This window comes from Anoplolepis gracilipes, chromosome 10 (genome assembly GCF_047496725.1).
Source record: "Anoplolepis gracilipes chromosome 10, ASM4749672v1, whole genome shotgun sequence".
Taxonomy (NCBI): domain Eukaryota; kingdom Metazoa; phylum Arthropoda; class Insecta; order Hymenoptera; family Formicidae; genus Anoplolepis; species Anoplolepis gracilipes.
Window position 1 is genome coordinate 12,149,536 of NC_132979.1, and position 26,677 is coordinate 12,176,212.

At 34.8% G+C, this 26,677-nt stretch overlaps 1 long non-coding RNA gene across 3 annotated transcripts in view; it reads right to left on the reverse strand.

Annotated features, from left to right (window-relative positions):
- Positions 1–210: 210 nt before the first annotated feature.
- LOC140670217 (uncharacterized) overlaps positions 211–26,677 on the reverse strand; it is a 40,285-nt gene continuing 13,818 nt past the window's right edge. For 2 of the 3 annotated variants that reach the window (XR_012047491.1, XR_012047493.1), the window contains 4 exons: positions 15,335–15,756; positions 9,496–9,847; positions 2,886–2,972; positions 211–2,758 (listed from right to left, as the gene is read on the reverse strand). This is a non-coding gene — a long non-coding RNA (uncharacterized lncRNA). The remainder of the gene's footprint in view (positions 2,759–2,885; positions 2,973–9,495; positions 9,848–15,334; positions 15,757–26,677) is intronic. The other variant, XR_012047492.1, reaches the window with a different exon arrangement.

The following is a 26,677-nucleotide window of genomic DNA, read 5'->3' on the forward strand; positions in this document are numbered from 1 at the left end:
TTTTGAAATTTCTTTAAAGTAGGCATTTCAGGAGCATTTGGAACATCACCTTTATTACACACAAAAAATACAATTTAAAATTCTTCGTTTTATATGTATACTTTTACTTAGAACTTTAATATTTAATTTAATATTTAAAAAATTTATTAAAATATTTCTAGAAAGTAAATACATTATATCATAATAAATTCATTTACTTTACCACGCGTTTTAAAACTAAATTCTCCATCAAGCGGCCATTCAATTTCTTCCTCAAAATTGCAATATCTCAGGATCAAATAAAATTTATATACAGTTTTTGGCAGCAAATTTTCTATACAGTATTTTATTATTGTATAATTATATGTTTCAGTATTATTTGCAATTTGCCATATTTGCGTTCCAACTTGTTTGTACTTCAGTGTGTAATGGGTTATATTATCGCTAAGATTTCACAAGAGATTTATACTATTTGTATTGGAACCACTGAGAGTCATATTATTCGATTTCGGATACATATAGATATTTTTTTTGGACTGTCATTGAATAAATTTCTGAAATTAACTGGATACATTCACACAGATACCCTGTATTCCTGTCCTGAAATCAGCGGATGACTTGTCATAAAAAATTTGCCATCTGCCGTACGTTCAAATTTATTGAGTATGTCGTATTCATCTAGAGTAATTTCTTTTTGTGTGCCATTTGTAAAAGAGCTTGGTAGCCAATGCACTTCATAATTCACTGCTACGCAGTTTACGTTCTCGGATGGCATCTAATAGACTATCGTCAGAGTAGGCGTTAGTACTTGGACCGTTACATTTTCAGGTGCGTTGAACTTGATAGGTGCAGTTTTTAGTATTATATCCTCTCCGAATTGCAAGTTCATCGATAACTTGTCGACATAGAAATTGCTTAATGCAAATTTCAATGTGTACGTTGTGAGCGGAATTAAATTTTGTATTTCATAATGTCGTTCGAATGTTGTCACGTAGAATTTGTCGATATTGTCAAGTTTATTGTTCAAACATACCTGATAGCTTACAGAGATGATATATCTAGTGATAGGTAAGTTATGTTTTTTACATCCGTCAATGGGAACTGTCTCCGGGATGTTTAAAACGATGCTGTTGGTTGTTATCGTCACTTCTTCCAAAAAATTAATAACTTTGGATTGAAATTCTTTTATGTCAGGTACTAAACATTTTGTCGGGGGATATGATTGTAAACAATTACTAAAAGCTGGCTTCACAAAATGAAGGGGTTCAAAAATATTTACTTTTTGAACATATTTTAATGCGTTTTCTTTGCTTTCGAGAAGTGCATACTTTTTTTTTTAAATATAAATTATTTGCTGATAGGGAGTGTACAAGTGAAGGTTGATTTTGTCAATCATTAAAGATATAAAATCCATTTTATTCTTCTCAACCTCTAAAATCAAGTTGCAGTTACAACCATACATGTCCATTGCGATTAATTTAATAGTACGTTTAGCACTTTTCAGTCTGTATATCCAATATATTAGCGGCTTGTCAATATTCGTGTAATCAACCTGCCTGAAGATTGTAGTTTTTAATATTATTTTGTACGAGCAGAAACATACAATTGTTTTACAAAAATGGTTTTATATTTTTTCCATTGAAATCTAATTATTTCGACAGATGTAAATTCTCTCCAATAAAGATATTTGAAAAAAGCATATTATTCTCTAATTATAAAATATTATTGTAACCATATGTCACGCACATGCACAGAAACTATATTATTTCAAATTTTTGTATTTTAATGTCAATTTATGATTCCATAACTTATGATTTTCAATAAAAATTATAAGTTATTAAAAAAATTATAAAACAAATTTTAAATACGTTTACAATGTGTCAGTGTACTACCTGTAGACACACTTGTCTTCTGTGATCTTTCTTTAGTCGCAAGAACACACTAATATTAGTAAATATAATACATAATAAAATTAATCACTGAGTGTAAAATAATTTATTTAGTCAGGCGTCGCAAACGTATTGTTAATTTAAAAAAAGTTATTTTTTTTAATATAAGAAATTTAATGTACCCTGTAGACGGCAGTATATTTAATAATCTAATATGCCAATTTCTCTGTAGAATATTATCATATTTGACTATTCCAGTTTGCCACAATGCTAAGTCTAGCTTCATAAAATTACTACTCCTTTCAATCCCAGAATTACTAGTACTTTCAATATATTCTATCCAATAAAGATTTCTTGCCACCTAATCGATGCAGAAACTGTGTGCAAGACCTTTGAGATTAGTTATTTTTGTACAATTACTTTCTATTGCGAAAGAGTATAGATTAAAATCACATGTCATTAGCTCCGACATATTTCCAATATCATGTATCCAATAAAGCTTACATTCCTGTTCTGAGTAAACCATTTCTATTGATCTATCTACTATGTTAAACAATGTTTTTTTTTAATTTTTAGGCGAAAAGCTCTGCAAATCCACATCCAATACTTTCAATATATCATCGCTTGTGGTCATCAATAATAAAGATACCGGCTTCTCATGCGTGGTGGATACATTGATGAAATTAGTGTAGTGACCGACACCAGCTTCATTATGCGCTTGTACTTTAAAGTAGTACATTGTATCAGGTTTCAATTTATACGCTTTGTATTGCAATATTTGTGTAGGTGACATATCGACGACACGTGTAATCGGCTTCAGATTCTCCATGAACCAATACTGAATCCTGTATATTTGTATCTTTCCGTTTATAAATTTAGGTTTGTCCCATCTGTAAAGGAAAAAAGATATTTTAATCTTGTTATTTTTAGTATATTTCTGACAGATTTAGTAACACACAAAATTATCCTTTTATGTATATATGTATATATAACAAGTTAAGAATTTAAAATTTTTACCTAAATGTCACAGAAATGTTATCTTTCTCTAATAATCTGTTGCCGAAATCCATACCCTGGGAAATGTTGGCTTCCTTGGAAGTATGTCTGCAGATTTTTAATTTTGTATAATTATATCAAAGAATCGAGAGTACAATATACATATAATTAAATCTTTCTAGAGATTTTAAAATCTTACATAGTATATCATAAGTATATATAAAAATTTTTATTTCAATAATTGAAAAAATTAAAATGAAATAATTCAATAAAGAAATAATATATCTTGTGACAAATAATTGAAGATTTCAAACATTTTTTTCTAAATGAAAAAAAGGAACATAAATTAGAAATTGATGGATATTAATCAATAGCCAGTTGAGTGATTTTTAAAACAATTAAATGATTTAAAAATAGTGTTTTTTGTTTTTAAAATATAGGAAAACACAAAATTACTATGATTAAGTAAAAGTAAAAAAAAGTCCTATTATAAAATAAAAGTTTTTCAAAGAAAACAAACGTGTTATAATAAACAAAAATCTTTCAACGGTTACAGTGCGCTTATCGTTTATCGAAATTTTATTGATTATTGATTAAGAATTTAAAAATGTCAGATTTATGACTGCTTAAAAACCACGTAGCTAGCAAAATAATGAGATTAACTTAATTTTTTCTCCTCTCAACACTATAATTTTTATTTACATTTTTTTATTCTTAGATATTTCTTTAGATTTATAATTATTATTTTAATTTAATTTCCTTGAATTTGGAAAGTTAAATTATTTCATAACTTTTTAATTATTTTATTTTATTTTAATAACATTTTATATACTTTCTGTTTTAATTTATCAGTAAATTTTAAGATTGTAGGCACGTCTGCAAATAAACTCTTATCGACTTCATTCATTTAACACAGTTATGTTGTAAAAAAAAACATTTGACAACATGAAGGATTTCAAAGGTTGATATATCCTGTTGAAAAAAAATAAACATTGTATAGTTTGTAAGAGGTCGTGAAATAGTTTGATAAATACATGAGCGATTGGATAATATATTAGGGGGACCGGAAAGTAATGTCGTTTTCTTACATTAAATTCAAACAAATAAATTTTTAACAAGTTTTTATTTTTAATCAATGATGTAATCATCCTCGTTATCAACAACCTTTTGCCATCTAGTGTGCAAATTTCCAATGCCGGATCGATAAAAATATAAAATAAAATTTTAAAAAAAAATCTACTTTGTTTACGTAAAATTACCGGATCTGAACTTAGAAAATCACCTTTGGCATTTACGAACGTCTAATGCACTTGGATAAACATCGCAAATGTTTTTGGTAGCAACTGTTGCGTTACTACCCTTGTGAAACTCAAAAAGCATACAATGCCGGATATGTACCTCTTTTGGTATTTGGCTGGCCATTTCACCCCAAATTGCAAAAAAATTTTAAGATTTAATTATTTACAAGTAAACAAGTCACTATAATCTTAAAATGTCTTTGGCACGACTTTGAAATACACAATGAGCTGACAAATGACAATCAAATATTGACATGCGCAGAAACGACATTACTTTCCGGTCCCCCTAATATTTTGCAGATAAATATAAATCAATGAAATAATGAAAAAGCAAAATTCTAAATAATAAAATTAATGAACATGCGAATAAATATCTACTATTAACAATTTGAAGTAACTTTCAGTTTAGAAATGTGTTAGAAATCATGTAAAGTTTGTAAATGATCTACTTTTAAAACCGCGGACTATTTTACTTAACTTATATCGATCAGTCGATTATTTGCATTCGCATTATTATGTATTCAACATATTTTGCATTGAACAAATTGTATATTGCAAAATAAGCATAAAAAAAAAGGTTTTTTGTTTGTTGTAAATTTATTATATTTTATTTCTTATTTTATATGTGTTATTATATTTTAATTGTGTTATCTACACGGATAAAATTTTATATTAAAAATTACTATGGTATGTAGTAACTATGGACCATTAAGAATAAATATTATATAATATTTCACATTATCTTTAATAAAAAAATAAGAAATTAGAATAAATAAAAAATAAGATATAAATGGGTATAACGAGTGACAGCTTTTGCGTATATTGATTTATTTATTGATCCTAATTGAAGGTCATATTTGAAGTTCCACTAATCTTCTTTGAATTTAGTAACTGTTTTGCTACGCACAAGTACAATTTATTTTAACTCAATGATTTTGATATTTTACATTAAAATATTATTAAATAAACAAAATTTACTGTAAGTTTTATATAAAACTTAATAAATATAGATGTAGGAAAATAAAAACATTTCAGAAATTATAAACAAATTGTGTATAAAAAATGTGTCACATATATGTTTATCAGTGTTTAACATGAAATAATTAATTTATATTAAATATATTAAATATTTATATTAAAAAATTTTCATGTTATGCCGTTTAAACACTTTTAAATAAGTTTAATTTTGTATTATATAACATGGATTTTTAAATGTTTGACACAAAATTTTAAAAAAAATTTTATTTATGTTTTTTTTTATATCTTTAAAACTCTTAATTAAATACAGTTATATAAATAAGTGATCTATTTGCAATGTATAACATTTTATTTTCTTTGTGAAAAAATCTTTTATCGATATGAAATTAGATTAGAGTACATGAAAATACTTTTCTGAAAACTTGCCGGAATTACGTCATCCTCCAGATTTTCCGACAAAATCGCGATGGTCACTCTTGTTAGTATTAATACTTAACTTTTAATAAAACACATAATGTTTTTAACTTTTTTAACATAATAATTTTCTCTTCTTGTATTCAATGTTTGTACTTTCTCGCGTTTAACGTAATTCTTGACTAACGATCAGTAGCTATCAATATTTTATACGATCTTCTCAACGATTCAGATACACTAATCGAGTTAATGTTTCTTCACGCCTCTTGATAGATTCTTTGTACAGGGTGTTTCTGCAACATACAGATCAGTAAATTGGGTTGCCTATCTGACGATCAGCAGGGGCATGCTTTACCAACCTCGCATAATCGAAAAATAATAAAATCAGAAAATCGATCATGTAATTTTTTCTTTGTGAAAAGTAAAAAAATTACGTAGTTGATACTTTAAATGCAAATCCGGTAAGGAATGAGAGAACTGAAATCGGCTTTTAACATATGATTGTAATATTTAATAATATGAATAAAATAACATACACAGAGAAAATTTTATATTAAAAATAACTATGGTATGTAGTAACTGTTAACCATTAAGAACATTCCAAGTTAAAATGCTATGTAAAACTGTAAAAATTGATGTAATTAATGTAATTTTTACGTAAATTACGTCACTTTTTACAGTTTTACACAGCATTTTAACTTGAAATGTTCTTAATGGTCCATAGTTACTATATACCATAGTAATTTTTAATATAAAATTTTATCCGTGTAGATAACACAATTAAAATATAATAACACATATAAAATAAGAAATAAAATATAATAAATTTACAACAAACAAAAAACCTTTTTTTTATGCTTATAATATGTTCAATGTAACCTCTATTTTCTTCTAAACATAAAGCATTCCTCCGCATAAAATTTTTCTTCACTCATAATCATCGAAGGAATGATTTCCGCACACGCGTTGCGAATTCTATTTTTTAAATCTTCTGGATCTTGTGGCAAAATCTTATATACTTTGTGTCGCAAGAAGCCGCATGCGAAATTTTTGATTGAATTCTTACATAAAAATTTTTGATGATTCTTACAAAAAAAAGTGTGAGCAGGATGTCTATCCTGTTGGAACATCATTTACAACCTATTTGCTAGTAGCATATTTTTAAGTAGCTAGTCAAACCGATGGAGAAGAAAATTTGAATTGATAATGTGAATTCACATTTCTCTGTAGAAATTTGAATGATATAATTCCCTATAATTTTGAGCCACATATTCCATTGCCATGAATGTTTCTTCTATGCAATGTAGATTATGCTCTGCATTGAACATATAAGCATCAAAAAAAGGTTTTTTGTTTGTTAAATTTATTATATTTTATTTCTTATTTTATCTGTCTTATTATATTCTAATTGTATTAATTGTGTTATTATATTTTAATTGTGTTATTATTTATTTTAAATGTGTTATCTATGTTATTTTATTTATATTATTAAATATTACAATTATACTGTATGTTAAAAGCCGATTTCAGTTTCCTCATTCTCTACCGGATTTGCATTTAAGGTATCAATTACGTAATTTTTTCATTTTTCACAAAGAAAAAATTACATGATCGATCCTCTGATTTTATTATTTTTCGATTATGCGAGGTTGGTAAAGCATGCTCTTGCTGATCGTCAGATAGGCAACCCAACTTACTGATCTGTATGTTGCAGAAACATGTACATGTTGAGTTCGTGCCAGTATGTATGTAAATTGAGAGTACTTTTGGATGTAATTTTACGTTACATATTTAATAACCTATTTTATATAATATTAAATTAAACTTACTTGAGATGGTATAAAATTTAACTATAAAAATGAGAATTTTTTAATATAAATATTTAATATAAATAAATTATTCCATTGATTTTCTGCTAAACACTGATAAACACATGTATGGTACTTTTTAAGACTCTTTCTCATAATCGACTATAACGATTTTTATGATCATTATATAACTGTTGCTAAATAAATAATCAGTGTATTTTCCTTAATTTAACTTAATTCAACTTAATGCAAAATAATGAGTATATTTTATAGTATATTATATCAAGAACAATAATGCACACATAATCAATCTTTAATAATTTGTCAAAATATTTAAATAAAAACATGATTAAATAATAAGAAGCGGATAATATATTATTTATTATTATAATTATAAATTACAGTTATAGAATATTTTAAGGTAAACTTCATTCAAAATATTTGAATTATATGAATATTTTAACTCGTCTTGCTGGTGTTTCATTATCGGAAATGTAGAGATCTTTTATGTAGCTTGAGAATAACAAAATGAACGTTTTATTAGGTCTCTACAGTTGACCTCTTTTCTTATAACGATATATAAAACCATTGATATATTCAGATTTGTACATGAATGTATTATAATTTATATTATTTATACATTTCTAGTTAATTAAAAAAGTATCAAGATAGTTAAAGTTTTACTTTTACAAAAGTTTGATGTGTAAGAGGTAATTTAATATTTAATGTAAAATTGTTAATTATACTTTGTTATAACTTGTGATATTAGATTGTGAAATTTATTATAAATTAATATTATAATTATTGCTGTAATTAGTGTTAGATTCTTTAATTTGTATTTTAATTAAGTAATAGTATATTGTGTAACAAGTGCGGGAAATTGTCGATTGCCCACGAATGGACAATCGATAATCCGCACGTTTTACACACACTATTTTATATTACAAGTGCATAAGAAGTGAAAGAGGGGGGGCGGAAGGTAGTCAAGGGAGTAAAGTGTCGCGAGGAGGGTCCAAGGGATTGTAGCGATTGTAGCGTGCAGTAAAAGCTTGTAGCGTGCGGTAAAGAGCTTGAAGCGTGCAGTAAAAAGTTTCAAGCGTGCGGTAAAAAGTTTGAAGCGTGCAATAAAGAGCTTGTAGCGTGCGGTAAAGAGCTTGAAGTGTGTTGCGTGTTTAATTGGCTACTTTCCGCACGGAAAACACCCGCGTAATGTGTCACTGTACATGCACGTGTAATATAAATATAATTGATTAATTTATTTTACTCTTTTAACAGTTATAATATTTTATTAATAATATAACTAAACATATAAAGTATAAATGTTATTTTTATAAAGCATTTCTTATATTATTATGACGTTTATCTTATAATTTATAATTTTCTTATATAAACTTGTGGCAAAATAGTAATACGTTTCTCTTAAAACAAACTTATTAGTTTTTTATATAAATTTATGATCATACCTCGCTCTTGTAACACCACCCCTTTCAGATATTTATCTAACTCTCTTACTTCACAAAGTTTCTCTCTCACTCTAATGAAAAAAGTAAATTAGAACTATTCTTTCTAACCTACTAAACAAGCAATTCGCATTCAATTAACTATATATAATCTTATTATAAAGAGTGAATCATTAAAACCTGAGGGTTTATAAATTAAAAAAAACAAATAAAATATAACTTAAAAATGTATTTCTTGTTACATAACAATAAAATATAGAATACTATTTGAACATATTACTTTATCTTCCTTTTTTTAAATTAAAATAAAAATTTTAAATAAGACTTTAATATATTATCCTTTAATTTTGATGAAATTCTAAAAATATGCAATACTAATAAGTTGCAAAAATGCCTTGTTTTTGTAAAGTGATTAAAATTATATAAAAATTGAATTTAAAAATAATTTAAAATTAAAATTAAAATGAAGAAAATGCGGAAGCATAACCGAAAACTGCATACACATATATGTGACATATTTACATACATGTATATTTATATTATAAAAAATGAACGAAAGTAAAAACACTATTTCCCATATTTTGCAATATTTATAATTCACATTATATCAATTCACAAACACTTATTACACTATGCATTGATAAACACATAAAAGAATTACGATTTAATTCACCTCTACACGTTTGATAATATCTACCAAGTGTTGCATCTTCTGTGCTATTTCTCAGAAATACAATATTGTTGAGACAAAACACGAAGTTTGATCTATCGTTTGCCACATTCCAACAATGTTGCATTAACTCGTATAATGTCGGTGGACAATTGAGAGGTTTTGATAATTTACCTCCTGAACGCACATATTCTAATACTTGGTCATTATTTTTGGCAGGATATGGTTGCTCCCCCAATGACATAATTTCCCATATTAGAACTCCAAATGCCCAAACATCACTTTGTGAAGTAAATATTCCGTCCATCAAAGATTCTGGTGCCATCCAGCGAAGAGGAAGCAAACCCTCTCTTTTCTAAAAAAAAAAAAACAATTTTAGCCCAGTAAATTTTTTGCTGAAATTATCCATATATTGTAGGGAATTAGAAATTATGTTCGACGATTATTTTTCGAATTTATATTTTGTTCATGTTTTGTTTGTATTTATCACCTTCAATATATTATTGCCGAACGAGAGGTCGAGGACGTTTAACGCTTTTTGAAGTAGAAGACGAAAGACTGACGACGGGAACGGTCGACGAGCGAGCGAGTATAGTTTTGTCTCTCGGACGGATCTTTCCGATCCGTCCGTTTTCCTATATATATGTTATCGTTGTACGGGAATTGAATATATTTTATTAATTATACGTACTATCAAATTAATTCTCGGGTTAAAATTTATTTCACTACCTAAATCCTGATAATTCCCTACACAATTTGGGGGCTCGTCCAGGATAGGAGCGGATAGGAGCGGATCGAATCGTGTCAGAGTAGATCGTTTGAAAAAGACGTTGTGAGAGATTGAAGTTTTTAAGAAAGAAGAGTAACGTTAAATACTAATTAGTGACTCTGTTGTTAGACTATCAAGTGTGCGTGCGAGATTTTAGACAAAGTGTCGAGAAATTGTGTGTGTGCCAAGCAAACGGCAGTTGCACATACTTTATCAGTTCGAAGATACGTTGCGTATGTGTCGACGACGAGTGAATTTCTGCGGCGAATCTTCCGGGGACGATCATGTCGAATCCTCGCAAAATTAAAGCAACAGAACTTAAGGAGCGTTTAGAGAGCTATAGACTGCTGGGACAGATCTCGAGCTTATTGCCCGTTTGGAGGAAGCGGATCCGTTAGGCGAGTGGATAATTGAGGAGAATACGGATAGTGCCCGCTGCGATGACCCTAGAGAAAATTTTCATGCTCTATACCAGCTGGAAATCGAACTTTACAAGCGTGAGAAAGAGATCGCTAATCGTGAGCTTGAACTTCTTCGTCAAGAGAATGATTTGTTGCGTGTAAGCCGGAACGTAAATCCTGTGAATCAAAAGCATCAGGAAGAGACAATTGCGAGAAGCAATAGTAGTGTGTCCACTTCGCTATACCCGCGGTTAAATTTAACAACGATCGCGGACACTTACTGGCGGATTTTGACGGTAACTCTAGCAATTTTGATACGTGGCAGCGACAGCTAGAACTTTTAAGGGCAACATATAAATTAGATGACGACCATATGAAGATTTTGATCGGAATGAAACTAAAGAAAAAAGCTCTCGAATGGTTTCACTCGAAATCTGAATTTATTTCTGTGACCTTTGACATCCTGATTCTCGAGTTGAGGGCAATGTTTGGGCATAAGCAGAGCAAAATGACGATCCGTAAAAAATTCGAGGCGCGTGCTTGGAGGAGAGAGGAGACGTTTCACGAGTACGTACACGAAAAAGTGATCATGGGCAACCGTGTACCAATCGATGCTGACGAAATGATAGACCATGTGATAGAAGGGATAGCCGACGATGTGTTACATAACCAAGCATATATCCAACGTTTTACAAGCATAGAATCGTTGTTAAAAGCGTTTGAAGCAGTGACATTACGCCGACATCCAATTTCGAATTAAGCAGACAAAAGGAATGGCACAACAACAGGTGAGCGAGGTAGCGCGACTAATTGGAGTGAGAGAGACAGTAATAATAATAATAACAGCGAGAAAAGGAAAGCGTGGCCGAACGTCAAGCGTTGCTTTAACTGTGGCGTGCGCGATCATGTTAGTGTCGATTGTCCATCGAAAAGTCTGGGCACTAAATGTTTTAAGTGCGGAGAATTCGGACACATAGTGGTAAAATGTACACAAAAAAATAATGCGCCCAAGAGTTCGTGCGTGATAGAGCATTCCTCGCGTAGAAAATATATGAAAGCTGTTAAGATCAATAACGTGAAAATCGAAACGCTCATCGATACGGGCAGCGACATTTCGTTAATGTGTGCGGATGAGTACATAAAAATAGGATCTCCTAATTTTCGAGCAACTAAGACGCGTTTTTCAGGGATAGGATCTAACGAAATAACCGCTTTGGAGGAATTTGCAAATTACGATCGACGAAAATTCATATCCGATTCTCATACGAGTCGTTTCTGACATGGTGTCGCGGCAAAAATTATTAATTGGTACCAATTTCTTAGATACGGTAGAGATGACTGTTAAGCAGGGTGCCATTACGATTAGTCCGAGTTGTAAATCAGTAGCCGACGGAGACAGTTTTGATGTACTTTCGATTGACGTATGCGAAACAAACGCGATAGATGTATCTCACATACAAAATGAACATAAGCAGGTCGTCACGACGTTGATAGAAAATTACTGACCAAATAGAATTCTCGATTCCGACATTAAGATGACGATTATTTTAAAGGACGACGAACCCGTGTACCAAAGAGCGAGACGGTTGTCACAGGCGGAGAAAAATATTGTTAATGCTCAGATAGACGAGTGACCAGAGCAGGGTATTGTGTGACCTTCTATATCCGATTTTGCAAGCCCTGTTGTGCTCGTTAAAAAAAAAGACGGCACTCACAGACTTTGCGTAGATTATAGATTGCTTAATAAAAAAATAATAAAGGATCGATATGTATTGCCATTGATCGAGAACCAACTCGATTAATTGCAAAATGCAAAATTTTTTAGTACACTTGACTTAAAAAATGGATTCTTCCATGTGCATATGGATGAATCAAGCGTGAAATACACGTCGTTTATTGTTCCCGACGGCCAGTTTGAATTTTTACGAGTACCCTTTGGCTTGTGTAATTCGCCATCGGTATTTCAGAGATTCATTAACGCGACGTTTAGAGATCTAATTCGAGAAAAAATTGTATTGACTTATATGGACGATTTAATTGTTTTTTCTAAAAATGAAGATGACGGGTTAAAAAACCTTGAGACCGTTCTGACAATGGCAAATCGAGCCGGACTATTGATCAATTGGAAAAAATATAATTTTTTGCAAAAAAAAGTCGAATTTTTAGGGCATATTATCGAGAACGGAACTATTCAACTGTTGGAGCAAAAAACTAAAGCCATTATGTCTTTTCCAGAGCCGCGGAATGTAAAGTAACTGCAGGCCTTCCTTGGTCTCAGCGGATACTTTCGAAAATTTGTTCCAAGATATAGCGCAATTGCTCGACCGTTGTCGAATTTATTGAAAGCGAACGTCGAATTTTGTTTTGGTACAATCGAAAAGAGCGCGTTTAACCAATTAAAGATTATACTTAGCGAGCGACCGATTTTGAATTTATATCGCGTTGGTGCAGAAACTGAACTGCACACCGACGCATCCAGGTACGGCTACGGAGCGGTTCTCTTCCAGAGGAATGCTAAAGATCAGCGACTACATCCGGTATATTATGCGAGTGGCAAAACAACGTCAGCGGAAGAGAAGTACTCGAACTACCAGCTCGAAGTTCTCGCGATAATTAAAGCGCTTAAACGATTTTGCGTTTACCTGTTAGGCATACCGTTCAAAATGGTGACAGACTGTAAGGCGTTCGCGTTGACTATGTCAAAGAAAGACCTGTGCGTAAAAGTGGCTAGATGGGCATTGCTGTTAGAAGAATTTAATTATAGTATAGAGCACCGCCCAGGCAAAGCATGGTACACGTCGACGCTCTCAGTCGAAACCCTCTGCCATCTTGTCTCATGATAAGCGAGTGCGAGAAAGGATTAACGGCGCGACTGAGGAAAGCGCAGGGAGAGGATGAAGAACTACGAAAACTCATTGACACAACCGAACGTGGAAAAGTAACCAATCATCTAACCCGAGGTGGCATTTTATACAAAGAAATAGACGACGACATTCGAGTAGTCGTTCCGAAGACGATGCAGATGCAAATTATAAGGAAGGCTCACGAGCAAGGACATTTTGGAGCAAGTAAGACGGAGGCATTAATAAAGAGAGACTATTGGACCTGGCTTACGCACTAAGACTGAGAAAATCCTACGAAATTGCGTAGCCTGCATTCTCGCTGAACGGAAGCACCATAAACAGGAGTGGTTGCTGAACTCGATTGCGAGGGGAAGAGTACCGCTAGATACGTTCCATGTCGACCATTTAGGCCCTTTACCGTCAACGAAAAAGAGTTAGGTTCATATTTTCGCTGTCGTGGACGCATTTTCGAAGTTTACGTGGTTATATGCGACAAAATCCACAAGCGCAGCCGAGGTTAGTCGCTTGAGGAAGCAATCGTCTACCTTCAATAATCCGAGGAGAATTGTCTCTGATAGGGGTTCCGCGATTACGTCGAGAGAATTCAGGGACTACTGTGACTCAGAGGGGATCGAACATCAGCTGACTACGACGGGAGTTCCAAGAGCCAACGGCCAGGTTGAGCGCCTGAATCGTACCTTGATACCGCTGCTAACTAAACTATCAGCTCCGAGGCCTTATGAATGGTATAGACATCTGGAATGTCGCTCAGTTATGTCTTAATACCACGCTTCATAGAGGCATTAGAATGACACCCTTCCATGTTCTCTTGGGTGTGTATCTCCGCATCCGTGATGACCTGCGGATCAGAGAGATTCTCGAGGAAGAGCTTATTGCTTCATTCAGTGATGACCGAGACGAGCTGCGATGACAAGCTAAAGAAAATATTGAGAAGATTCAACGCAAAAATAAAGCAAGATATAACAAGAATAAGAAAGAACCTACTCGATATAATGAAGGAGATATCGTCGCCATTAAACGCACACAGCAGGTTCCAGGCCTTAAATTTTCTCATAAATTTTTAGGCCCGTATGAAGTAATACGAGTTTTGCGCAATCATCGTTATATTTTGCGTAAAATCGGAGAGCATGAAGGACCGCTGCAAACAACATTGGCAGCCGACTTCATAAAACCTTGGCTTAGAGATGAAGACGATGACGGCGAGGTCTCCGAGGAAGACGAGGAAAAGAAAGATGAAGAGCATTCGGGACGAATGCAGGCGCAAGACGGCCAATGTAGGGAATTAGAAATTATGTTCGACGTTTATTTTTCGAGTTTGTATTTTGTTCATGTTTTGTTTGTATTTATCACCTTCAATGTATTATTGCCGAACGAGAGGTCGAAGACGTTTAACACTTTTTAAGGCAGAAGACGAAAGACTGACGATGGGAACGGTCGACGAGCGAGCGAGTATAGTTTTGTCTTTCCGATCCGTCCGTTTTCCTATATATATGTTATCGTTGTACGGGAATCGAATATATTTTAATTATACGTACTATCAAATTAATTCTCGGGTTAAAATTTATTTCACTACCTAAATCCCGATAATTCCCTACAATATTTATAAACAAAAATTATGTATATAGCCTAATTAATTTTTCTTTTTTTTTCTACAGACAATATTTTATTTTTTTACATTCTAATCCACTAACGACTCTATAATATTGTATTATTAAAATGTATAAATAGAAAACAAAGATTTATTTTCTTTTGTAGACTCATAATTATAATTTCTTATTTATTCTTATTTATTACATAATTATATGTACCATGCGGTAATATTAACTCTTGTAAATATCTTTTGCTAGTCCAAAATCACCGATTTTCACAATGCGATTTTCACGATTTCTCAACGATATTAAGCAATTTCGACAGGCGAAATCTCTATGCACAAAATGGCGAGTAAATCTTGCAGACGCAAAGCGTGCAAATCTAACGGAGGCAATGTCCAACTTTCTCTCAAATATTTCAGTAAGTCAACTTCTATTAATTCTAATATGAGCTATGGTGAATCCCCGTCTATACAAGTGTCCAACAATCTTAGAAGATGTCTGTGATGAAAATGGCCCATAAGCTTAGCCTCTCGCAAGAATTTCGTTATCTGTGGCGAGAAAGCATTACTTCGTAACATCTTTATGGCGATTGGCATTGTATCCGATCTTCCTAAATTCTTGACAGTTCCTTGAAAAACCTGCAACATATTTTATAGTTAATACAAGTCGATAAAATGCACGTTAAAAATAAATTTAAATTATTTAACTGCTTATAAAAAATTTTCATTTAAAGTTTCGATTTTTAAATTATTTTAATTAAAAAATGTGTTTTTATTTTAAAATTTTATGATTAAAAACTCAACAAAAGTCTTTAAGAAAACATTTAAGTAAGAAGAAATTAGTCTTTTTACCTTTCCAAATGCACCACTACCTACAAGCTTTAGAGTAATTTGCTTTTTTTTGATTACCGTCAGTGCAAGTTCATTCCGATTATATTGCAATCTAGGAGCGTACAACGTATTGAATTGAATGTGCCCGTAAGGTATTTCGTACAGAGTTGCTAACTCAATGTTGGTCATTGTTGAAAATAAAACTTGTTCTGTGCTACTTCGTTTTCGGTGTACTATTAGATAACATTATATATATATATCGACTATAGCGTAGCAGCATAACCTCAGACGGAGATTATTAATCATCGATTTCTGAAGTTTATTATAAGCGAAATGGGTCGTAAATGTTATTTATGTAATAACAAATACGATCCAAGTAAGAAAATTTCTTTGCATTGGTAAGTATTAAATTCATTGTATTTAATTTTGTTTTTTATTATTTTTATCACTCTTCTTTTTTTCTAAAAATGTAGACTATTAATGAGTAGAAATAATTAACAAAAAATTATTAATAGATAGATAGATAGATAGATAGATAGAATATTTATTTGATTCCCCTTAGGGATTTTAACTCTACAACTTTTATAATGATTCTTACAACTAGCTTAACCTAACTTATCTTAACTTAACCTATTTCCTGGGGGTCTGCGACCGTGGGCAACTTCCTTGGCTCCCCCACGCTCGCACCCCCCCCCCCTTGTACACACACATATCTCCCAACATTGGACTTCCGCTTCCTCTTGCTTGTTTCTTTCATCCTTCTTTTTAACTAATCCAGCCCCTCGAATCACTCTCTCTCCTCCTCTACCATTCATTTTCTCTCTCTCCCCCTCTTTCATTCTTTTTCATTTTGTCATCCCCCCTATACCCCTCTCCCTTTCAACTTCCCTCATCCATCCCTTTCCCTCCCCTCCTCTCCTAAAACCCATCTTACGTTATCCTGCCAACTTCCCCCTCCCATCTTCCACTCCCTGCATCCCTCCCACACATGCTCCCATGTCTCCGTCTCCCCTCCGCAAATTCTGCACCGTCTTTTCTCCTCCTCTTCCCAGTATTTACTCTCCCTCATCTCGCTCCCTAATCTAAACCACCCTTCTCCATCTGCTCTCCCCCCATCCCTTTTTCAGATACCTCGGTATCCCTTCCCCCTTCACCTCCTTGTACCATCTGTTGAATTTCGCCTCCTCCATCTTTCCCCTTCTTTCTTTCCTCTGTTCCTCTCTATCCCTATCTTCTATTCCCTTATACCAATCCTCCGCCCTCTTCTCTTTCTCCTCCATTTCTTCCACTCTTATCCCTCTATCCTTAAAAAAACCCTCTCTTTCCTCTTCCCACTTCGAGTCCACTTCTCCTATTTTAATCCTATTCCTCATCTCCTCCATGCATCTCCTTGCCAACTCCCTTCCCTTTCCCTCCCTCAACCTCTTCTCAAAGCCCCATGCTTTTCTTCCCGCTCTCACCCTTAATTTCTCCCTCTGCAATTCTTCTCTCACCATATAACCCGGCGTCCTGACATCTACTCCCAGAACCCATCTTAGATGTCTCTCTTCTAATCTCTCCATCCCCTCTCTCTCTTTCCATCCCCATATCTCCACCCCATACCCTAACACTGCCCAAATCAACCTATCAAAAAGCCATAACCTTCTCCCCCAATCCTCTCCAAACCTTCTCTTTCCTATCCCCCACCTGTTCCATTAACGCTGCCGCCCTCCTAACTCTATCCCTCACCTGTGTCTCCTGACCACCGTTTTTCCGCAGCGTATACCCTAAATACTTGTACTCTTTCACCTCCTCCACCTCCTTCCTCTTCCACCTCCAGCTTATCTTCGTCATTATTCTCTCCCTCTCCTAAATCTCATAACTTTCGTCTTTCCTATGTTCACCTCCAGCCCCTTTCTATCCATGTATCTTTCCAGCCTATCCATCATACTTCTCATCCCTTCCTCCTCCTCCGCAATCAACACCAAATCATCCGCATGTGCTAAAGAGTACACCCTATTCACCCCTAGCATCACTCCTCCCCATTTTACTTTCTCCATTTCTTTCTCCAAGTTCGCAATCAAGATATTAAACAACATTGGACTCAGAGGGCATCCCTGTCTTACCCCCTTCCCTGTCACACCCTCCTCCCTTCTGATCCACTTCTCCAATTCCCCTGTCATCTTTCCCACGTCCTCCCCCACGTATACTCCTATCACCCTCCATTTCTCTTCTTCGCATCTCAACCTGCCCACCATCATACCCTCTGTTCCCCCCTCTATCTTATTTCCTTTCTCTAGACACTCTCTCCTTATACCCATCAACATACCCCCCCTTCGGTCTTCCTCTCTTCCCATCTCTTTTCGCTACTTGTATCTCCCATTTTAACTCTCTTGGCAATTTCCTCCTCACCCTCTCCCAGCCCTTCTCGTCTACCCATGTTTCTGATAACACTACTACATCCCATATTCTCAAACCTCTCCAGAAATCCTCGTCTTTCCTTCTCACTCCCGCCACATTCCAAAACACCGCTCTCCATCCCCCCTCCTCTCTTTCTCTCCCTTCCTCTTCTCCCTCCTCTCCCCCTTCCTTCTCCCTCCCGTTCCTCTCCTCATCTACCCTACACCCTAATTTTCCCCCTGATCCTCCCCTCTGCTCTTCCCCTCCTCATCTACCAACCTTTCCTTCTCCTCTTCCCATCTCCACCACCTGTCCTCTATCATTATCCTCCCGTACCCCAATCTTATCCTTTTCCCCGCATTCTCCTCCTTTCTCGCAATCTCCTCCAATTTTCACCTCATCCTCCTTTCCTTCCATATCCAATCATCCAATATTCTCTCCTTCCTCCCCCTCAGCCCACTCTTCTTCCTCCATATCTCCCTTCTCTGCTCCTCATCCTCCAACCTCACTAACACCATTTCCCTACCTTTCTCTCTATCTCTCCCTAGCCTTTTCACCTCTTTCACCCTCACCTCTGCCCCTATGTCTCTTATTATCCCCTCTACCACCTCTTTTCTTTTACCTTCTTTAACTTCTACTCTTATTATTATATTCCTCCTTCTTTTCTCTCTATCCTTCATCTCCATCCTTCTTTCAATCTCTTTCATCCTTCTCTCTATCTCCCCTTCCCCCTCTCTTCCCTTTCCTCTATCTCCTCCTTCCCCCTTCTCCCTGTCCTTCTCCAGCTCCATCACCCTCCTCTCTAATTCCTTAATACAATTCTTCAACTCTTCCCTTACTTCCTTCCACCTCTCTTCCATTCCTCTAAATTCTTTTCTCATCTCCTCAATCCACCCCTTCATTCCCTCTTTCATCACCCCCTCCATTTCCTCATCATGTCCTCCCATCCTCTCTCCTCTTTTCTATCTGGTGATCTAATCGTCTTCCTACTTTTTAAATATATACCCTCTTCGTTCCCCTCCCAGTCCTCTCTCTTCCTCTTTATCCACTCTTCCATATTCTCTTCACTTCCCCTTCTCTCCTTCCCAAACTTCGTGCTCTTCCCTAGACCCTCTGCCATTCTAAATTTCTCTCTGTCCAATTACGCCCTCTACGTCTATGCCTTATTCGCTCCCTATCCACTTGCAGTCCACTTGCCTTTCTCTATGCTTCCTCCTCTATGCGTACTTCTTGTCTACTTGCCCTTCTCAATATCTTTACTTTCTATGCCCTGACTGTCACTTTTCCCTCAGCCTCTCTGACCTTCTTTCCTGCCTATAACTCCCTCTCTCCACTCTCTCCACACACGTTCGTCACTCTCTCTCTCACTTAATTGCCCTCCACACACTCTCAGACCTACTCTCTCACTTTAACCACCCGTTCACCTCACTTTTCACAGCCTCTTTCACTCCACGTGTCACTACTCAACGCACCGGAAGCGGAAGTCCAAAAAATTATTAATATTTACTTTCAGATTTTCACAAAACAATAGACACGTTTATCAACGTTAGCTTGAATTTTGTGGACTAAAGGAAGAGGATGTGTATCACATATATACATTTGTACGAATCATTTCTGTCCTGAAAATATTGAGTTTGACGTAAAAACTAAACGGTTCAACTTAATTTATGGGATAATTCCTTCAATTTAAACTATTCAAAACTCAACAGTCATAAAAAGTAAGTTACAAAATATTACCAAAAGCAATATATGTTAATCCATAAAAATATAATTGTCAAAAATATATTGAAAGAAATAAATTAATAATTATTAAATGCAGACATAATTATCTCCAATTCTTTCAGAGGACATAGATCAAGATGATGTCTGTGGTAGTGCAATTCTCGCTAATACAAGTCCAGCTATCTTAGTTAACACCATTAACGATAGAATAGAAGTAGAATTAGAATTTCAAAACAACTGTTAAAGTATATACAAAACACATCCGACTCATCACTTAGCAGTCTTTAACTTGTCCATCGTATTATATAGATCGTTCTAGAAGCTCAGTTACCTCTGTATATAAATACGGGTGCGTGGTAGTCAGTCTGTCAGTCAAATATCGGCCTCCAAAGTGAGCATATGCATTTACGGGTGTCTATCGATAGCTAATGTACAACCTCTTTATAGTCATATCATAAATATATATAGTCAAAGGTTATTTCATTGCGTCAGTCAATTTATGTAACAGGTTATGGGCCCAGGTATTGCGCGAAAAACCGCGAATTGTTAAAGAAAAGTCCCGCGTTGTGCAAAAAAAAAACTCTTAAGTTTCGTGCAAAAATGGCCGCTTCCATTAGAATTGAGCCTCTCACAGTTGATAATTACGACACATGGAAGATACACATGTGCGCTATTCTGAAAAAAAATAAAGTGTGGGACCACGTCTCGGGTGAGATCCCCAAGCCACCGGCTACTGAAGTAGAAAAACATGCGTCATGGATCAAAAATGATGGATTGGCAGAATCAGATATATTGCTGGCCATTAGCCCCAGCCAGGTGAAGCCGCAGGTCTGAGATCTTCAAAAGCGGCCTGGGATAAACTGAAGGAGACTTTCGAATCACGTGGAGCAACTAGGAAGTCGACATTGCTAAAGAAATGTATAATAATGCGCATGCAAGAAGGCGACGATGTCAGGAAACATGTTTTCGAGTTCTATGATATTGCCCAAAAACTAAGAAAAGTCAGTTTGGAAATACCAGATGAAATGTTGGTCATGCTGTTGTTATGCAGTCCTACCTGAATCATTCGCTCTTTTCAAGGAGTCTATCCAATCACGAGACACATTGCCAAATTTGAACGCTTTGAAAACCAAGCTGTACGAGCGTTACAAAAACAGAGCGGTAGAAGAATCTAAGGTCCAAGGTGCTATGTATTTGAAGAAATCAAGTAAACACAACAAACCACGGAACAATAACTACGAGAAGGCCGAGCAAGGACAAAATCTAAAAACACCTAAACGAAAAGTGTGGACCGTTACCGTTGTGGCCGTCTAGGTCATATCGCGAAAGATTGTCAAGACAGACACCCGGCAAAATCAAAATAAAGCGCGCGCAAACTAGAGAGTAGTGAGGATTCAATCCCCACAACAAATCCCGAGCAACAAGACATAATGCTGAGTATAGCCGAAGAAGCTAACCACAATACATTAAATGTCAGTGACTGGTGTGTCGACAGTGGTTGCACTAGCCATGTGTGCAAGGAGAGAAACATTTTTGAAAACTTTTCGCACGCCGATTCCAAGTTAACGTTGGCAAACAATGAGTGTACGCGTATTACTGGAACAGGAAATGTTCGTCTGAAAGTCGATATCGGTAGTGATGATCGTGATATTAATTTTGAGAATGTACTATATGTGTCCGATCTACGCACTAATTTGTTGTCAGTGTCCAAAGCCATAGATCACGGTTTCGAAGTCAAATTTCGCAAAAATGATGCGCTATTCACAAAAAACAACAAAGTTTTTTTACACGCAAACCGACGTGGGAGCTTGTATTATGTGCGCAAAAGTGATAATTGTGCAAACAACGCGATAACTAACAAATTGCCCAAGAAAGACATTGACAGTTAGCACAAGAAATTGGGGCATTTGAATGAACGCGATCTAAAGGCAATGGCGAAAAGTGGTAGTGTATATGGTCTCAAATTCAACGGCAATGAGGAGTTGTCAGAATGTGAAATATGTGTTCGTGAGAAGCAAACACGTTTACCGTTCTCCAAAAATGTTGAAAGCCGCACTCGAAATTTATTGGAGATTGTGCACAATGATGTTTGTGGACCGATGAGGTATTCGTCGGGCTCGGGTGCGAAATACTTCGTAATCTTTATTGACGATAAATCGCGCTGGTGGGAAGTTTTCTTTGTGAAAAGCAAAGCAGAAGTGTTGAAAGCGTTTAAACAATATAAAGAAGAAGTAGAAACATTTACGGGATACAAATAAAGGCGTTGCAGTCAGATAATGGTACCGAATACTGTAATCGTGAGTTCGACGATTTTTTGAAAGGTCACGGTATAAGACAACGTTTAACGGCGCCGCGCACGCCTCAGCAAAATGACATTGCGGAGAGAAAAAATAGGACGCTTGTGGAGATGGCGCGGTGCATGATGCGGCAGGCAGGAGTACCGCCTCAATTTTGGGCTGAAGCAATACATAACGCCAATTACACACGTAATAGGTACCCAACAAGTGCAATGAGTGGAGAAATACCGCATAGAGTGTGGACAGGGAAGATTCCCACCCTAAGCACATGCAAGTGTTTGGTTCAAAGGCGTTTGTGTTGAACAAGAGACAAAACAAGGGCAAATTTGATTCGAAGTCAAAACCAGAGATTTTTCTGAGATATTCCCAAAAATCGAAGGCATATCGCATATATATGCCCGATACGCGAGGAACAGTGACAAGTCGCGACGTGAAATTTATGAGTTATTCCGGTTTCAAGCGTGACTACCGTGAAATAATAGATGAAGAAAACGCGAATGAAAAGGTGACAGTCGACATCACGAAAGTTCCCGACAATGAAGTGCCGCGGGAAGCGGAGACAAGCGACACCACGAGACACCCCGAATTGAGACGATCAAGAAAGAGAGCATCTACTGTTTCATGGGAAAATATAGTACAACGGCCTAAACGTGGAAGGGGTCGGCCAAGGCTCATACGCACCGGTACCGTAGGGAAGCCACGCAAAGAGTACCGTTCAGCGAGTGCAAGTAGGGATAACGCATCTAACACGAATAGTGAATCAGGAGAAGGGGAGGATCGCTCAGACCTTGATGACGATGATGATGACGTTTTTGAGGGCGCAAATCTAACAGTGATAGAAGACCCAATTACATAGGAACAAGCAAGCAAGACACAAGATACGAATGCGTGGAGACTCGCGCTAGAAGATAAATTTCTAGCGCAAGTTAAAAATGGCACCTGGCAAATAGTTGAGCGTCCAACAAAGCGAAAAACAATCGGGAGCATATTCGTTTTTTGCACCAAAAACAACGGCGAAACAGAAAGAAAAAAGGTACGACTCGTCGCAAAAGGCAGCTCACAAAGAGCCTGGCGAAGATTTCCACGAGACCTACTCGCCGGTTGCACGACCAACGTCAATCCGGATACTAGCAGCGTTAGCAGCGGAGATGCGGTTAGAGATCCACCAAATGGATGTGGTGACAACGTACCTCAATGGTGAACTAGAAGAAAGTGTATATATGAAGGTGCCGGAACAATTACGCAAAGTGATCGAGAAAATATATAAAAATAAGTCAGTAGGTACCAAAAATGAAGTTGTGTGCGATGGGAAAATGAAGGAAACAGCTAAACGCTGGTTGAGTGATTTATTAAAAAATATAATAACCCTGTATACGAGTTGAAAAAGGCGTTGTATGGTTTGCGTCAGTCCGGGCTTCAATGGCATAAGAAACTCGTAAACGAGTTACATGTGTTAGGTTTTACTCTACTGTCGCAAGACCCGTGTGTCTTTACATATAATAAAAATGGAAAATGTATGTTAATCGCGCTGAAGAAAGCGTCAAAGAGTCGTTGTCAAGGTCGTTCGAAATAAAGGACTTAGGTAAAGTTAATCGTTGCTTGGGTATTGAATTCTCGCGAGATAAAGATTATTACGTGTATTTAAACCAACGATTTTACATCGAAGACATTTTAAAGCAATTTGGTATAGAAAATTGTAAATCTATATCGACGCCTATTGAGATCAATTATAAATTGTCTAAACCAGAGTGTGTGAACGAGAGTGAAATGTGAAAATATCCGTATCAGTCCTTAATTGGTGCACTGTTGTACTTGGCGGTGACAACCAGATCCAAAATATCGTTTTCTGTCTATTATTTGAGTCAATTCAATAACAATTATAATTCTGAACGCTGGAACGCGGCTAAGCGAGTGCTGCATTACTTAAAGGGTACCTTGAATTGCGGTTTAAAGTATGAAAAAACGGGAATAACATTATTCGGAGTAGCAGACGCAGATTGGGGTGGTAACATTGTAGACTATAAGTCTTACTCCGGTTTTGCGTTCATATTAGCTGGCGCTCCTGTGAGTTGGGAAGCGCGGAAACAACGTGTCGTAGCGCAATCGACGACTGAGTCCGAATACATATCGCTATCTGAAGTGACAAAAGAAGCAATATACCTACGCGAAGTACTAAATAGTATTGGTGTGGATACCGAATGTGTAATAATGTTCAATGATAATCAAGGAGCGATTAAACTTGTACAGAACAATGCGTTCCATCCGCGAACAAAATACATCGCGTTGAAATATCATAAAATACGCTATGAGTATAAAAGGGGCGTAATTGATGTCAGATATTTGTGTAGCGAAAAAATGCCTGCCGATGTATTAACGAAAGGATTGAGCGGTATCAAGCATCGCGAATGCCTGATAAATCTAGGTATGTACAGTGTGCCGGAGTGAACGAGTGATGAGCAGAATGTTTCTTGAAGGGAGATGTTAAAGTATATACAAACACATCCGACTCATCACTTAACAGTCTTTAACTTGTCCATCGTATTATATAGATCGTTCTAGAAGCTCAGTTACCTCTGTATATAAATACGAGTGCGTGGTAGTCAGTCTGTCAGTCAAATATCGGCCTCCAAAGTGAGCATACGCATTTACAAGTGTCTATTGATAGATAATATACCTTTTTATATTCATATCAATAAATATATATAGTCAAAGGTTATTCCATTGCGTCAGTCAATTTATGTAACAACAACAATACTAGTAATTTATTTATCCTATTAATACTTTTGTATGCAAATATTTTTATCATGTGAAAAATGTATCGTTATTTTAGAATTATTAAAATAAATGCAAAAATGTAATTTCTTTCAGAAGACGTTGATCAAGATGACGTCTGTGACAAGGAAACTCTGGCTGATACAAGTCCAGCTATCTTACTCAACACTATTGATGATGTAATCGAACAGTCAGCAATTCAAAACAATACTGGTAAAAAATATATCTTTATTTTAGAAGTTTTATTTTGTGTATGTGTATATATATATATATATATTTTTTTTTAAATCACGTATAAAAAATAAAAAATATAAATATCCATTTATTTTAATAAAAGTTTTTTTTTTATTTTAGATTCTGAGGATAAACAGTTTGGTACTTCAAAAGGCACATCGGTTTGCAAACTTGTGATACATTTTCCCAAAAATTTGATATGCCTGATGGAATTGTTTATATTAGAAGGAATTAGTTTATATTTATAGAAACTACAGATTGTACTATTTAACTTTCCCTTTGTTATCACACGCTTTCGCTATTTCTTATAATTTCGTTGAGAGAAATATTTGCACCCTAATTAATTAGTTCTGTAATCAATGAGAAAGGGGAACTTTTGTAATTTTATACGAACCTCCTTGAGAATTGTATTTTGTAACGGATATATATATATATATGTTAAATTATAATTTTTGTTGAATTATATATATTTGTTAAATTATAATTTTTGCTGAATTATAATAATAATAAATATATAATAGAATAGTTCATGTTTCTCTTATTACATAATGTATATCTGAAGTGTATCTGCGCGGATACTTTTAAATCATTCGATTTTGTAAACATAATAAAGTATGTTAATAAAAAATGTTATCGATGGTTTACGTATGCTTAAATTTGAAAAGGTAATTTGTAAATATTATGTCAATTTTTATTTACAACTTTGTGTCAAGAAATTTATGCAAGTCTCTAAAATGAAATTTGATTCCTTAAGAAGCATTTTATACATAAATTTGGAGGTTTTCTAACAATTATTTTAAAAATAAAATTAACAACAATGTCTTACAACAGTTTTTATTTTTCTATTTTTTTTTATAAAAATACATTTATTACTGATTGTTAAATAAAATAAGTTTCGTAAATTTAGTTCGAACATATTTATCTTTTTCAGAAATATTTTTAGCTTCATTATAAAGTCTTCTGTTAATAGAATTCTATGATATATATAACTGAGTTCTATGATTGTCTAGAATACTTTGTGTACATACGTGTTCGTCCATTGTCTCATTTGAAAATGGCATGCCTATTCAACGGAAAATTTCTTGAATTAAATATTGCTTTATATTGATTTTAAACAACTTATTAGAATGTTCTCTAATCATTTTTTCTGATATTTTACAAATTGAGCAAACATCTTTTGATAGTTCTAAATAAGGTCCTCGATTTTTTAATTGAGATAGAATTGACATCTCAGTTCCAATTAATGATTTTTACAGACATGACACTTAACTATTTGTTGAAGTTTATAACTTATGAATCCAGCGATATATTCAACTATACTTTCA